Source organism: Tasmannia lanceolata, unplaced genomic scaffold, assembly GCF_043159265.1.
Source record: "Tasmannia lanceolata isolate RefF3 unplaced genomic scaffold, GAP_Taslan_0.1 ptg000004l, whole genome shotgun sequence".
Classification (NCBI taxonomy): domain Eukaryota; kingdom Viridiplantae; phylum Streptophyta; class Magnoliopsida; order Canellales; family Winteraceae; genus Tasmannia; species Tasmannia lanceolata.
The window spans coordinates 5,462,578-5,477,595 of record NW_027518681.1 but is presented as its reverse complement, the minus strand read 5'-3'; the positions used below and the strand labels follow the sequence as shown (position 1 = coordinate 5,477,595).

General features: G+C 39.9%; 1 pseudogene; it reads left to right on the top strand.

Annotated features, from left to right (window-relative positions):
- The first annotated feature begins 6,481 nt into the window (after positions 1-6,481).
- LOC143876111 (septin and tuftelin-interacting protein 1 homolog 1 pseudogene) lies at positions 6,482-9,756 on the top strand (annotated as a pseudogene).
- Positions 9,757-15,018: the final 5,262 nt, after the last annotated feature.

Here is a 15,018-nt window from a genome sequence, read left to right as displayed (position 1 = left end):
GTTCCTGAGTTTATTTTTGTTCCTGGGGTTATCTTGGGATGGGATGAAAAGGCAATCATTACAAAAGTGGGATTAAAAAATTCACCCCACAAGTAATCATTACAAGAGTGGGATTAAAATAAACCTAGTGCTAAAAGGCAACCAAACATGTGATGGGACCAAAATTTAACTTACTCTCCCACAAAACTCCTAGGAACAAAAAAAACCCGGCAACCAAACATAGCATAAGGAAAAAAGGGAGAGAATATGTCATTTCCCAAATATACCTTCATCAGTAATCGTAGGCCCTTGATCAATTGCTTGTATAGGGCCCCCACTAGACCTGGCAAACGGGTGGGCCGGGCGGGCCGGGTCAACCTGGGGGTGATGCGGGTGCGGGTCAGGAAATGACCCGCATTTTTGCAGGTCAGAATTTACGTGACCCAAGCGGCCCGCGGGTGGGCCGGGTCAAACCGCAGGTCACCCGCAAATTCAAACAGTGGTTAAATTCAAACGATTTTTTTAATTTAGGAAAATGTTAAAACTTAAAAGTAGGGTATGGCCGGCACCGTGGGATGATCCAAACCGTCCATTAGATGGCCCACAACCTAAATAGGTTGTACCCCAAAAATCATTTCAATAGGTTGATCCCAACCCTCCGATCTATAGAGGGTTAGGATCAAGTGATCAACCCTCTAACATTCAGATCGGAGGGTTGGGATCAACCTATGGTGCCAGCCACAACCTATTTATATTCTATGAAAATATCAAAAGAAAAGATTGGGTTTGTGGAGGGATTGAGAATCTGAGATAGTTTGATTAGTGCGTGCCTTTTTCAGTATATCTACGTAATCCATTTGGGGCCCACACACAATAGAAGATTGGATTTTATTGAAGGATTGAGATTGTTTGATTGGAGCAATTTGTAGGACTTTAACCTTTTTATGGTAGGACCACAGTATGAACGGTTGTGAATTGTGATGACCCCCCTGTCTTTTTCGCAGGTGCCCGCGGGTTGACCCGACCCGACCCGTGTTTTTGCGGGTTGGGTCACCCGCGGGTTAGTTTTGACGGGTCACTAAAACTCAGACCTGTGCCCGCAAATTTGCGGGTGGGTCGGGTCGACCCGCGGGCACAGGTCGAGTTTGCCAGGTCTAGCCCCCACCAAGGAAAGCTAAGTCTTTATTTTTTAAATCATTTTACCTTAGGCACGGGATCTATGTCCATGGTGCAAAATCAACGGGCTTGATTTCGCACTAGGTACCATTCTATTGTGAATTGGCCAATCGGCTAAGTGCTAGTTTGATTGGATGGCCAAAGAATAAACCAAAGCCGAAAATGAATTATTGGCATTCAAAGTTAATAAAGGAGTTTAGATTGATTTGAAATTGCTGCAATAGGCTCGACATCAAGAGGCAAGAGGAACTTATTTAATGAAAATGATAGTTTTAATCTATGGCGAGCCATTAAAGATGAAACACGATGAGTGTGAAGCCATTGAGTCTAGTGATTTTTTGAATAAGGGTTGTCAATACTATCTGATTATGTCCTGCAGATACACGCTATGTCTTGCAGATACACGCTATGTGCAGTATTATGGAAGAAGAGTTAGCATCGAAATTATGGGAGAAGCCCAAAAACTCATGGGACAACCCCCTTCTATATGTTTTGCTTGGTTTGGTTCCAAATAGGGTGACCCAAAAGCAGAGAGTTTAATAAAAAAATAAGCTGAATTGCACACCCCTTCAAGATTTCAGGACAACCCTCCCGTCGCGGGAATACACTAACCGGACCGCCCCCCAAACTGAATAAATCACTCTCCATCAGCTACATTATTTTACACTACACTATAAGCTGCACTCATCTCACTAGGCAAATGATGACGGATTTCAACGAAATTTTAGAGGGACCTATTTGGGATCCTAACCTACACTAAGATGCAATTTGGGACTCTAGTTCAATGATATGAAGGGTTTTATTCAAAACAAGGTTATTTGGGGTTCGATCAAAATAGGGTGTCTACAGACTTCAACCACTATTTCAACAAATTACAACCAGTAAAACATAATTCAATCACTATTTATACCAATTTCATCTAGTAAAGTAGAATTCAACCACTATTTCAACACATCTCAACCACTAAAACAAAATTCAAACAATAATTCCTCACTACAGACTTTATCTCCACAGAGATTTCAAAACCCTAACAAAATCAACAAGGAATAGTACTCTAAATTGGATTTAAAAAATCCTAAGTACTCGAAATTGATTTTGCAAAACACTAACAAAACCCTAAAAAGTGGTGGAAATTAGTTCACGAAAACCCTAACAGAATAGTCGTTGAAATGGGTGTAGCAAAATCCTCACAAAACCCTAAATACTGCTTCAAATTGGTTTACCAAAACTCTAACAAAACCCCATTACAGAATATGTAAATATGTAAATAGAGAACAAAATATACTTCAAGTTCCTTCAAATACGTCGACCGATCTCCAACGGGATTCACCGGCGTAAAAAAATACTTCAATGACGTCAATGAACCTTTTGCGGAGTGAAGGATTCATCGGCGTGCATAAACAGGGTTTTCTTCTTCGTCGAAGGGGATTCACTGACGTGGTGAAAAGGGTCTCTTCTCCGTCAGAAGGGATTCACCGACGTGGCGATGTTGGTTTTTTCCGTAGAAGGGATAGAGGTAGAGGAGAGAGAAACGTCTCTTTCAAATGTAAAGTAAAAAAATGAACTTCTTAAGTCGTATGGGGTGAAGGGTAGTTCTGTCCTCAAAAAATCATGAACAGTGAAAAGCACTGCTTTTTTGTCCTTTTCAACTTGCCACTGCTTTTTCAATCATAGTCCAAAAAAATGGCTTTTTGTCATTTTCCTAAACAATTATATTCCAAAGATGCAACTAAAGCCTTTTTTTTCACAGCACCCGCCTTTTACGGCACAACTGAAAATCCCGTCTTTACACAGTCACCCGTTTTTTACGGTACAGTCAAAAAGCCCGTTTACATACGGCATTTCAACCAGAAGTTAACTTTGAGTATAAAACATACGTTTTTACCCAAAAAATACTACACCCAAAAGCTTGCAATATTAGACTCATTGAATGCTCCTCGGAACAAGGAATCCAACGGATCCAACCGCGCGATTCTGAGTCCAAACGAAGAAGTTATGGCTTGACAAAAGTTCCGAAAAAACCCCCAATTTCTCAAACTGCGAAAATAACTTAGCAGACTGCGAAATATTTTAGCAGACTACGAAATTTGGACGAAATTACAAGCTTTACCCCTCCCCACTAAAAATAGAGGAGGGGGGAGTAGAAACAACTCTCAGTTCTCCTCTTTCCATTTTTGGAAAAAAAAGAGATAATCCTCTCTCTCTCTCTCTCTCTCTCTCCTCTTTTTGATTTTGGTAAAAATAAAAAAGACTTTCCACTTTTCTTTTTTAGTTTTGGTAAAAAGCTCTTTGGTTTTTGCTTTGCTTTAGGGGTTTGAATCCAAAATCAATTTGGTTTCCCAAATTCCCTTTGTTTTTTTGCTTAGAAAAGAGAAAGGTAGAGAAACAATTTGGTGCTCACTTTGGGCGTCGGATTTACGCCGAAATTCCAAAGGTTCGGAGTGACAACTTCAAAGTAGTGCCGTTGCACCGTTGAAATCTCGACAATTTCGGTTCCCGTTGCCCGAGCAACGCCGTTACGCTGCCGAAATCAACGACGATTTCAGAGTCTCCCCTTCCAAACAACGTCGTTACGCGGTCAATTTTCCTACAGATTCTGGTAATATAACAATTATTTCCTTACTTTGTGTAATTTCCTTTACAAGGAAAGGTACGAGGTGGTGACGTTATAGAACTCCAGCTCCCTTTACCGTAGATTCTATAATACAAACTCCTCTACCCTTCCTTTACTTTATGCATTGCAATTTCCTTTACAAGGAAAGGTACGAGGTGGTAACATTATAGAACTCCGGCTCCCTTTGCCTTGGATTCTATATTACAAACCCCTCTACCCTTCATTTACTTTCTGCATTGCATTTCTTTACAAGGAAAGGTATGAGGTGGTGACATTTTAGAACTCCGGCTCCCTTTGCCTTAGATTCTATAATATAAACCTCTCTACCCTTTATTTACTTTATGCACAGCATTTCCTTTAAAAGGAAAGGTACGAGGTGGTGACGTTATAGAACTCCGGCTCCCTTTGGCTTAGATTCTATAATACAAATCCCTCTACCCTTCCTTTACTTTCTATACTGCATTTACTTTACAAGGAAAGGTACGAGGTGGTGACGTTATAGAACTCCGCCTCCCTTTGCTTTAGATTCTATAATATAAACCCCTTTACCTTTCTTCTACTTTCTGTACAGTCTCTTTCCATTTGACTTCATTTACATGCTTTCAGTAGTTTTATTACAAAAACTGGTACGAGGCGGTGATGTTATAGGATCTCCGACTCACTTAGCCCCCAGGTCCTGTGATATAAACCACTCTACATTTATCTCATTGCCATTTTTCGTTTGATTTCTAGTTAACCTGATTGTGGTCAGCTGCGAGTTCTTTCAGATTCTTTTTACAGCATACGATCAGAATCAGGATAACTATTTCCATTATGTATTGTAATTTTCCGTTTAATTTATTGTTAACCTGATTGTGGTCAGCTCAGAGACCTCTAGGAGGCTTGTTTATAGCATGCGATCAGAATCAGGATAATGATCGATTCTTTTTTCTTTCTTTTGTAAATACACTATGTTTACATCTTGGAATTAAGCTTAATCCAATTGAAGGTAGAAAAAGACAAGCTTTCTAAGTAAATTATTCGAATGCCAAATCAAGTCAAGAGATCGGATTTATCCGGGCATGAGGGGTGCCTAACACCTTCCCCGAATGTAACCATAACCCTTACCTAGATATATGTAGGGACCATGCCTGTAACAGAGTAAAATAACGGGTTCAAGGCCCAGAGCAAAAGAACCCCTTTGGTTACTGTTCTTTTAATGAAATTGGGATACTTATCCCATTTTCATCAGAAGAAACAGGCACAGGTCCTAGGCCCTAACTTAGGTAGCGACTCTGGTTTAGAGTTCACAAGAAACGCAGATCAATTAACACTCCCAATAAAATAAACCCAATGTGGTGAAAGAGATTTCAGTCAGCGTTGGTTGAATTTGTTTGCAGGAAGGGATGAGTGTGTGTGGGCTGATCAACCTATAACAATACCTTTAATCATCTATTATTTTTAATTATGAAATTTATTTATTTTTAATTAACAATTCTCATTTTTTTGCCTATTACATATTGCAGAACGATTTGGCACATTTCGTAATAATTGGGCCAAAAAAAAAAAAAAAAAAAAAACCTACCAATTGCAGACAATCTCAAATGACTATTGGATCAATTTAAGTTGTTCAAGAGTTTTTCACCTTTCATTCAAACTTCCTTTTATTTTACCGAATTTTTATTACAAAATTTTCTCCTCTCCATCGTCAAATGAACATCTGGGACACCACATAGGATATCAAGAACAATTGGCTGAGTACTAACTCAAGGGCAGTGCTAAATCGACCCCCATCTCTCTCTCCCAGCACGGCCCTGTATGGGGTCGATTTAGGATATATGGGGGTCGATTTATCACTGCCCTAAGTCAATTGTCCTTTAAAAGCAGTTGTTCAGTTCTCTCATTAAGCAACTTGACTCATCAACTATCCAATATTAATAGACTTGGATGAATCATCAACTGCAAATTTAGCTATTCACTGAAATATAACTTTAATTATATATATGTTCATAATTCATGAACACTGATCTATGGTGATTTAAGTCCATAACTTATGTTGGTCAATACAAGTCGGCTTATTATCCTTGGTCTCGCCCTCATCAGATGATTCTAGACCACACGCATATATCATGGTTTTAAATAGGCAAATGATATATTTGCCTATCATGGTTCTAAAAGGCAAATGATATATTTGCCCTTTTTTTTACTTGGGACAGCCCCCATTAGAGTAACTGAAATCTGAATACTAGGGTTGCAACTCGGGTCGGCATTTCAAGAACCCTACCCTACCTGAGAAACTATCACGGGTCGGGGTTTTTTTGCGAAAACCCACGATTCATAAACCCGGCCCTACTCGAGATAGTTTCTCGGGCCGGGTCGGGTTTTTTGACATTTTCGCATTGAGGTTCATTCAAGACTTATCTTTTTAAACGTGTTCTAATTCTCCCTAAATTTGATTTAAACATGATGAAAATATTATCCTAAGCACCTGCCCTAATCCACCCTGAACTTGATTCAACCTTTCATAAGCCCAAAGATGCTGTTGTATTTGTAATAAATAAAACTGAAGCAGTTTTGAAAGGCCATCTAGCATCACCTCACCCATTTAGCATCCCTAAACACTTGACTAAGAGATACTGAAATTACAATCTTATACCGGCCACTTTGCAGCACAAAGCTAAACAATAATTGTGAATAGATGAAAGTAGTTTCTCATCCAGTCAAACATTATCCTAAATCAAAGGAAGACCTAGCTATAGTTATAAGTTTAACACACACAAGTCTCCCTAGAGGTGTAAAAGATTAGATGAAAATATTGCATACCCTCATCGTCTCCATTCTGCTGCTTCTGCAAACCCATTTATTTTGAGTTACAAATAAACACTAGACACTCACAAAATTATACCAAACCAATTTCTCATGTAGTTCTTAATAATCCATAGATGAAGCACAAAATTCTAGGTTTGTAGATTCATATCCAAAATCCCAATTTCTTCTCCTAAAGAAGCCCAACTCAAAAAATGCCTAATGACCGACAACATAAGCTTTAAAAGTCATCCTAATGAAACATCTAGGCAGGGAGATTAGAAGAGTGAAAAGCAGAAAAAGGAAGAAAAGAAGAAAACGAAATGAAAGAAGGATAAACGAGATACAAAATCTGAAATTGGTTGTGTTAACCTGGGCATTGGCATGGACAGAAGAGTGTTGAGATAGTTGGAGACGAAGCAAGGCGGCACAACAGAGATTTTGTAGATAGATTCCATGGATGATGAATATCAGAACATGGAGCGGTTCGGTATGGAAAACGATTACGAAGACGGGCAATGGATCGGTGGCGAATTCTACTACTACCGGAAAAGGAAGGAGAAGCGCAAACAGAACAAGGAAGACGTCCTTTACGGTGTCTTCGCAGATTCGGATGATTCATCTTCGAAGAAGAAGAAGAAGCGGATAAGAGATCTATCGAAGAAATCCGACCTCACGAAGGCCGCGAATTTCGTCTCGACTGGAACCGTGATGCCAGATCAGGAAATTGACAAGAATTTGGGGTTAGGGTTTCAAGGCGGGGTGGGGTTAGGGTTTGGTAAGGATTCGTTGCGGAAGAAGAAGGATGAGGGCGGAGAAGATAATGGAGATGATCGGTTTCTCCCATACGGCGTTTGGGCGAATGATTAAGGAGGGTGCGCAGAGACGTGAGAGAGAAAGGGATAAGAAGAAAGTTGGTGGGAAGAGGGAGGCTGAAATTGGAGATGTGGGGGAATTCGAGAGGCATACCAAGGGGATTGGTATGAAATTGCTCGAAAAGATGGGGTATAAAGGCGGTGGGTTGGGGAAGAGCAAGCAAGGGATTGTTGCCCCGATTGAAGCGAAATTGCGGCCTAAGAATATGGGAATGGGTTTTAATGATTTCAAAGAAGCGAAATTGCCTGTTTTGGAAGAACCAGAAGAGAAGCCTGTGGCGGCATTGGCTCGGCCCAAAGAGAAGTGCTGGTCGAAGCAGAATCGGCAGAAGAAAAAATTGAGTATATCACGGCGGACGAGTTGTTGGAAACAAAGAAGGAAGAACAGGGGGGGTTGGAACTTGTTCAGATGGTACTTGATATGAGGGGCCCGCAAGTTCGGATTTTGACGAATTTGGACAACTTGAATGCTGAAGAGAAGGCAAGGGAAAATCAGGTACCAATGCCGGAGCTTCAACATAACGTGAGATTGATCCTCGATATCCAGAAATTTTATAGGGATTTGAGGCGTGAGAGGGAAACTGTTGCTGGTTTGCAGATAGAGAAAGAGAAGCCCCAAAAGGAGGCAGCTCGACAAAAGAAACAGCTGGATAATATGGAAGAAATACTAGGGGTTTTGTATAGAATAGACGAGAAGAACTCGTCGGGGACTTTGACATTGGATTCACTTGCAAAAATGTTTCATGATTTGCAGAAGAGATTCGGCGATGATTACAAGCTGTGTAACTTATCTTGCATTGCCTGTTCATTTGCATTTCCATTATTGATTAGAGTGTTTCAAGGTTGGCAACCACTCCAGAACCCCTTGCACGGATTGGAGTTGATGTCTTCGTGGAAGAGTCTGCTGCAGGGAGATGACCCTTATGATTATTCAGAAGCTACTGTGGCTTCTCCTTATACCCAATTGGTCATGGAGGTAATTTTGCCTGCTGTTGGGATATCAGGGAGAAATACACGGATAGCAAGGGACCCCGAACCAATGCTTCGATTTTTGGAGTCATGGGACAAGTTACTGCCTCCGCCAGTTCTTCACCACATTTTAGAAAATGTGGTGATGCCAAAGCTATCAGAAGCTGTGGACACATGGGATCCATGCCGAGAGACAGTCCCAATTCATGTCTGGGTGCATCCGTGGCTACCTTTTATGGGACAGAAATTGGAGATTTTGTATCATAGAATATGTTCCAAACTGGGTGTTGTTCTTCATGCTTGGCATGCAAGCGATGCATCTGCCCATGCCATACTTTCTCCGTGGAAAACAGTCTTTGATCCAGCTAGTTGGGGAAGGCTTATTGATATCTACATAGTTCCGAAACTCATGAAGGTCTTGCAAGATTTCCATGTTAATCCAGCAAATCAGAAGCTCGATGAGTTCTACTGGGTCATGTTGTGGGCATCCGCTGTTCCAATTCAGCACATGGTTGCAATGTTGGAGGCAGGTTTTTTCACCAAGTGGCGCCAGGTTTTGTATCACTGGTTGTGTTCGAACCCAAATTTTGAAGAAGTCACACAATGGTTTTTGGGATGGAAAGGACTTTTCCCACCAGAACTGTTGGCAAATGAGCGGGTCCGATATCTGCTAATGTAGGGCTTGACGTGATGAATCAAGCTGTGGAAGGTATGGAGGTGGTGCAACCTGGAGCTAGAGAGAACATTGCATATCTTAGAGTGACAGAGCAAAGGCAATTTGAGGCTCAGCAGCAAGCGGCAGCAAATGCTCAGCAGCGTGCTTCTGCGGGCCTTGGGAGTGGGGGCCATATGGATAATATGCGTAGTGTGCCTCAGTTAAGCTTGAAGGAAGTTATTGAGGCCTATGCCCAAGATAACGATTTGGAGTTTAAGCCTAAATTCGGTAGAACACATGATAATCTTCAGGTATATGGCTTTGGCAACATAAGCATCTGTGTTGATTCTGTAAAGAAAAAACTCCTTGCACAAACTGAGGGGGTGTGGCGTGCTGTATCCCTTGAATGGTTGCTGGAGATGCATCATAAAGAGAGTGTGGGGTGTCGCTGAATTTTGTACGAGTACAATTATTGTACCCAATGAAGCAGTTGAGAAATCAAAGGTGTGCCTGGTCTGCTAACACTTATTTTATTTGATTGTTAATCATTATATCTTAAATCATGTTTAGTTAGGAGTAGCATTGTTGTGAACGAGGTTGCCATAACTTTATGATATTTTTCAAATGCTGTCATTGTAGCTTAAGGTTGGCTATATTGAATGCTGAGATTTTTAATGTGGACACAAAGACATGCGCTCCTCTTATGTAGATGCAATCATACTTCAATTTTGTTTCATGCAGAGTGGAAAGCTTACAATATTCGTTAATGCTAATTTGTAGGATAGATTTGGATTAATCATGTGAGACATTGAGTGCAAAAACATTTTCTTTATATGTTAAATGGTGCTTCTTGACTTGTGAGTTGTTGGTTACAGATTGTGTAATCCAGGTTAATAACTCGGAAGCAGAATACCCAAATTCAACAACAGAAATAAGAAACCTGCTCCTAGTGATTTATTTTTAGTTCCGCATATATGCATTTTTTGTACCTAGTGACTTATTTTTGTACCTAATACATATGCGATACTGGCTTTAGTTCAATGTGCCTTTGTCCAAAAATAAAGGCAATTTTGAAAGAATGTGAAAGCGTAACAAGGGTACCATCCTTGTAAGTTGTGACCAATTAGCAATATCAAAAGATTTCTGTCCATTTACATGATATCTTTGTGATGCTGCACTTTTCTCATTCTTTGCATATTTCTGGGATCATTACTATTGTTTCCATTGCGTATTGTTATTTCTAGAAGATTCATCCACCAATTTCCTTTGTGTCACTATACAAATTGTTTACATGTGCTTAAAATCTTGAGATTTGAGTCAGACTTAATGAATGCTCAACCTGGAGGAGATTCAAGATTCAATCAAATTTTTGTTGACTCAAATTATCAACAAAAAAGAAAATAATGCTAGAATCTGAACAAAGAAAAGTTCAAAATAAAATGAGTAGGGTTAATAAATAAAGTCCATACTCATTAAGGCCGTATATGATCTATAACAATTACTGTAGAGATACAAGTAAATGTTGAAAATAGGGACTACAATTCGGATGAAGACTTAAAGCTCTAATTTGAGTGGCTGACAAAGTAATTTGGCGATATACTTATTTCAAAAAAAATTTATAGAGCTATCTTTAGCAGTTCATAAGATCCAAAGGTAGTTTATTATTACATTTTAAAGTTATAAAATAGTGAAGTACATTACGTAGCCGTAAACCAAAGACAAAGTTACAAACAATGTCTTTCAGTTATTGTTTTTTAATGATAACAATGTGTTTCAGTTACCGCTTACAAAGTAGAGACTTCAATAGCAACAGTTCATAAATTTCTGCTTCAATGATCTTTGGAGCAGACATCAGAGGAATGGGTAAAATCTCATTAGCAGCGTTTAATATTATGGAGAGGGTTGCGGAGCTAGCCAACATGTTTGGAATTAAGTTGGAAGTATTCCTGATAACCTAACTGTTCCTTCCTTTGAGGGTGGAAAAATCTCCCAAGTTGCTATAAGAACCTATATTGCAAGAATGGAAAGGAAGTTATAGCAGGAAAAAAGAAGGGTTTCCTATCTTTTGGTGGCAGGATTACACCTATTAAGGTGGCTCAATCCATCCTTCCAACATATTGTGTCTGTTTAAGATTCCTAAGTAAATAGCTAGAAGGGTGGAGCTTTTTAAGATTCCTAAGGTAATAGCAAGAGCCCTCGGAGGGTGGGGGTCGGACTTGAACAAGAACTTGGTCAGAATAAAAAGAGTTGACCTGGGGAAGTCAGTGATTGATGCGTTTAGTTTTTCTTTAACTCGGCCTAGTCAAAGGTGTTTTTGAATGGCTTGGTAGCGCAAAACTCTAACTAAGACTAGATCTCGGTCAACGTAAAAAAGGAGCCAACTGGGACATGTCCATGGTTGATTCGGGTAGTTTTTAAACAATGGTTGGAGAAGCTCCAAAGGGACTTTTTTTTTTTTTTTTTTCGAATGGCTCCAAAGGGACTTCTTATGGGAAGGAAACGAGGAAGGGAAGAAAGAGAGTCAGACACGTGGTGAAGTGGGATGAACTATGTAGGTCAAAGAAGGGAAGGCCTTGGTTTAGGGAATCTGATCACAATAAATAAAGCTTTGTGGGGTTTTGGCAATGATAACATGAGCTTTGTGGAGCAGTTAATAGTGGAAGAACTAAATGCAAATGTATTCATATGACACAAAGATCAAGGACAATGTTCTAATAGTTTCCTCTACGACATTGATATAAAGTGCTACCAGATCGCTTGAGTAGCTTAGCCCCATTATCAGTTTTGTTATCCCTTCAAACATCTTCGTTTTGCTAATTGGAGATTCTCAAATTCCTTCAACTAGTTATTGATGAACTCTTTATTTGGAATTCATTTATTGCCGTGCTCATCTCTCCAGCTGTATGAGGACCTGATAGTTTGATTTCTCTAGTTGTTTCTTCATTCTTATACATACTCTGGACCAAGGTTGCGAAAGCGGGAATCGAAAGCGGGAATCAAAGGCTCCCAGGGAAGAATCCTACTCAAGCTTGCCAGAGCGGGAATCAAAAGCGGGAATCGAAATGGGAATCAAAGCGGGAATCGAAGGCTCCCAGGGAAGAATCCTGCTTCCTTGCTCTGGACCATTTGCCACCCTAAAAGGAATTGCATATTTACAAAACAATATGTGATCGATTTTTCACCATTTCCCCACGTTTGTCTTCTTTTCATCTTCTTACAAATGAACCGGTGGTACATGGGAGTTTGTGAACCATGGATAACTCCTCTTCCAAAAGGAATGCCACTTGTTATGCACTATTAGCTGCAACAGCAGCCTATTAGTGGCATGTGTAGCCCTTTTATGATGCTTTCTACTTCACCAGACTCGCTTGTTCTAACCCATTGATTTCAGTGTCATTCTTTATCTTTTTAATAGGATTTCCAGCAGGAACTTGTAGCCAGTGTGACAGCATCTTCCTGATTTTTTTGTATCTTGCTCTACAGGATCAATAGATGAAGATTCTTACCCGACTTTTATCATCAATACTCGACTTAGCAACACCTTCAACTTGACACTGCCCTTTTTTTTTTTCCTAGTATCTCACGTCTTGATTGTCATTCAGAAAAAAATGTATCTCACCTCTTGATTGTCTCACGCTTTGCTAAGAATTAGGTTAAATCATAGTTACCTGAAACTTCCTACTTGGATGGGAAGCTTGCTTCCCCAGAAACTCATTTAGCTAGCCAAGTTCTTCTCACTTCCCATATTTAGGAGAACACGAAGCGGGTGCGGGGGCGGGGAAGCGTGGGGGTTTGGAAGAGTCTAAGGTTGGGAGCGCCGTGGGAGCGTCAATGTAATATTTTTTTTTGAATGGTTAATGTTAATGTAATATTTTCATCATGTTTTTCAAAATATAAGTACATAAATTAGTAATTTTTAGCTATCTTCATATAAATCTTTCCAAATTTCAGTATATCAAAAGTAGTAATTTCTAATTATCTTCATTTTCATGCCCTCTTTCCTCATGCCTTCTGAAGATTTGCCTCCGTGATTGCTCCATTGAAGTACTTTGATCAGTTGGAGAAGATTGATGTAAGTAAGTTGGTGAGGGGGTACTAATGGAGTAATAGGAGCAGGTTGGAAGCGCCATGGGAGCGGTTTCCATCTCTTCGGGATCGCGCTCCCTGGAAGCTTCTAAGGAGTACCGAATTGAGGTTCCGAGTTGGGAGCGGCACCCCGAGAGAAGGTTCCTGCTTCTAAGATATTCCCTCACGCTTTCTAACAGGTTTCCCCTTAATTAAGAGTATGCTTCCTATTTAAGTGATTATTTTTTCCTAATAGAGTTTTTTTTTTTCCTTTTCCAAAGCAGGAGTAAATGCTAAGTTAGAGTTATGGAGGACTACTTTGGAATCCAAAGGTTTTAGACTGAGTAGGACTAAGACAGAGTATATGGAGTGCAACTTTAGTAATGTAAGGAGGCGAGACGAGGATGTAGTAAATATGACTGGACATGAGGTACCTAAGAGGGATATCTTCTGCTATCTTGGTTCAATTTTACGTAAGGAATGAGAGATTGAAGAGGATGTTAACCATAGAATAAGAGCAGGTTGGTTGAAGTGGAAGCTTACCCCAGGAGTTTTGTGCGACCGTAAAATCCCTACCAAGTTGACATGAAAGTTTTATAAGACAGCTGTGAGGCCATCCATGCTCTATGGCTCAAAATGTTGGGCTACCAAGAAGCAGCATGTGCATAAGTTGAGTGTAGCGGAGTTGTGAATGCTTAGATGGATGTGCGGCCACACAAGGCTAGATATAATTAAAAATAAAGACATTTGTAAAAAGGTGAGGGTGGCACCAATTGAGGAGAAGAAGAGAGCACCGCTTAAGATGGTTTGGACATATCCAACGTAGGCCTTTGGATGCTCTAGTGAGAAGAGGCGACTCGTCCCAAGTTGATGGAGTAAAAAGAGGTAGGGACAGACCGACAACGACTTCGGTAGAAACAGTGAGGAAAGACTTGATAGCTAGGAACATAACAGAGAATATGACCTTGGATATGATAGAATGGAAAAAATGATCCACGTTGACGAACCGAATTAGATCCAGGATTAGAGCCGGGTAGATTCCTTTCACCTTCTTCATGATTTTTTTTCTAAAGGATTCATTTAGCAGACCCCAACTAGTTTGGGACAAAGGCTTTGTTGAGTTGAGTTGAGTTGAGTTGAGAGTTTTTCATGAATACCGCTTGAGTACCATAGCGGGGGGTAAAGAAGTCCTCGCTCGGGACATAGGCATTAGCTACTCGGGTTGAAGCTGTGTCCCTCGCTTACGGCCTATTTGAGACTATGCTGTTGTTAACGTCTCTTTCATCACCATTAGTTGGATCCCTAAATCCTATTTATAGCACTAGTCCACTTTCTACGTTAGACCCTTCACTTCACTTCACGCCATCTCAAAACTGCAACACAACGATTGCATATGTTTTTGATTTATTAAAGATATCAATCTCAAAACCTCAACGCAACGATTTTGGCCGAAGGAGCATGTTAAAAAAAATAGTATTTTAAAACATAAAAACTTCTTAAGTTTTAAATGGTCTTTTTCCAAAAACTTAACATTAAATCTACATGAATAAACATGTAAAATTATAAATCCTTAAAAGTTGCCAGAGATGGTGTAATGCTGGAATCCATGTCAATTTATACTACCCCTGACATAGAGGATTATATTATAAGCCTCTGTGGCATCATGTGGTGATTTGTGTCTATTGTAATTACGGGGAACTCTTGTCCCCAGCTCGGATCTATCTATAAAGTCACCTTTCAATAAAAATAAAAATAAAAATAAAAATAAAATTCCTTAAAAGTTGTAATTCTAATCAGTCACAAAGTAATCGTTGCCTATATTAACGCAAACCTATTGTACCCCTTCTCTTTTCATATACTTCTTGCTTGCCTCTAATGAGGTTTATTGCATGCTTCATCTT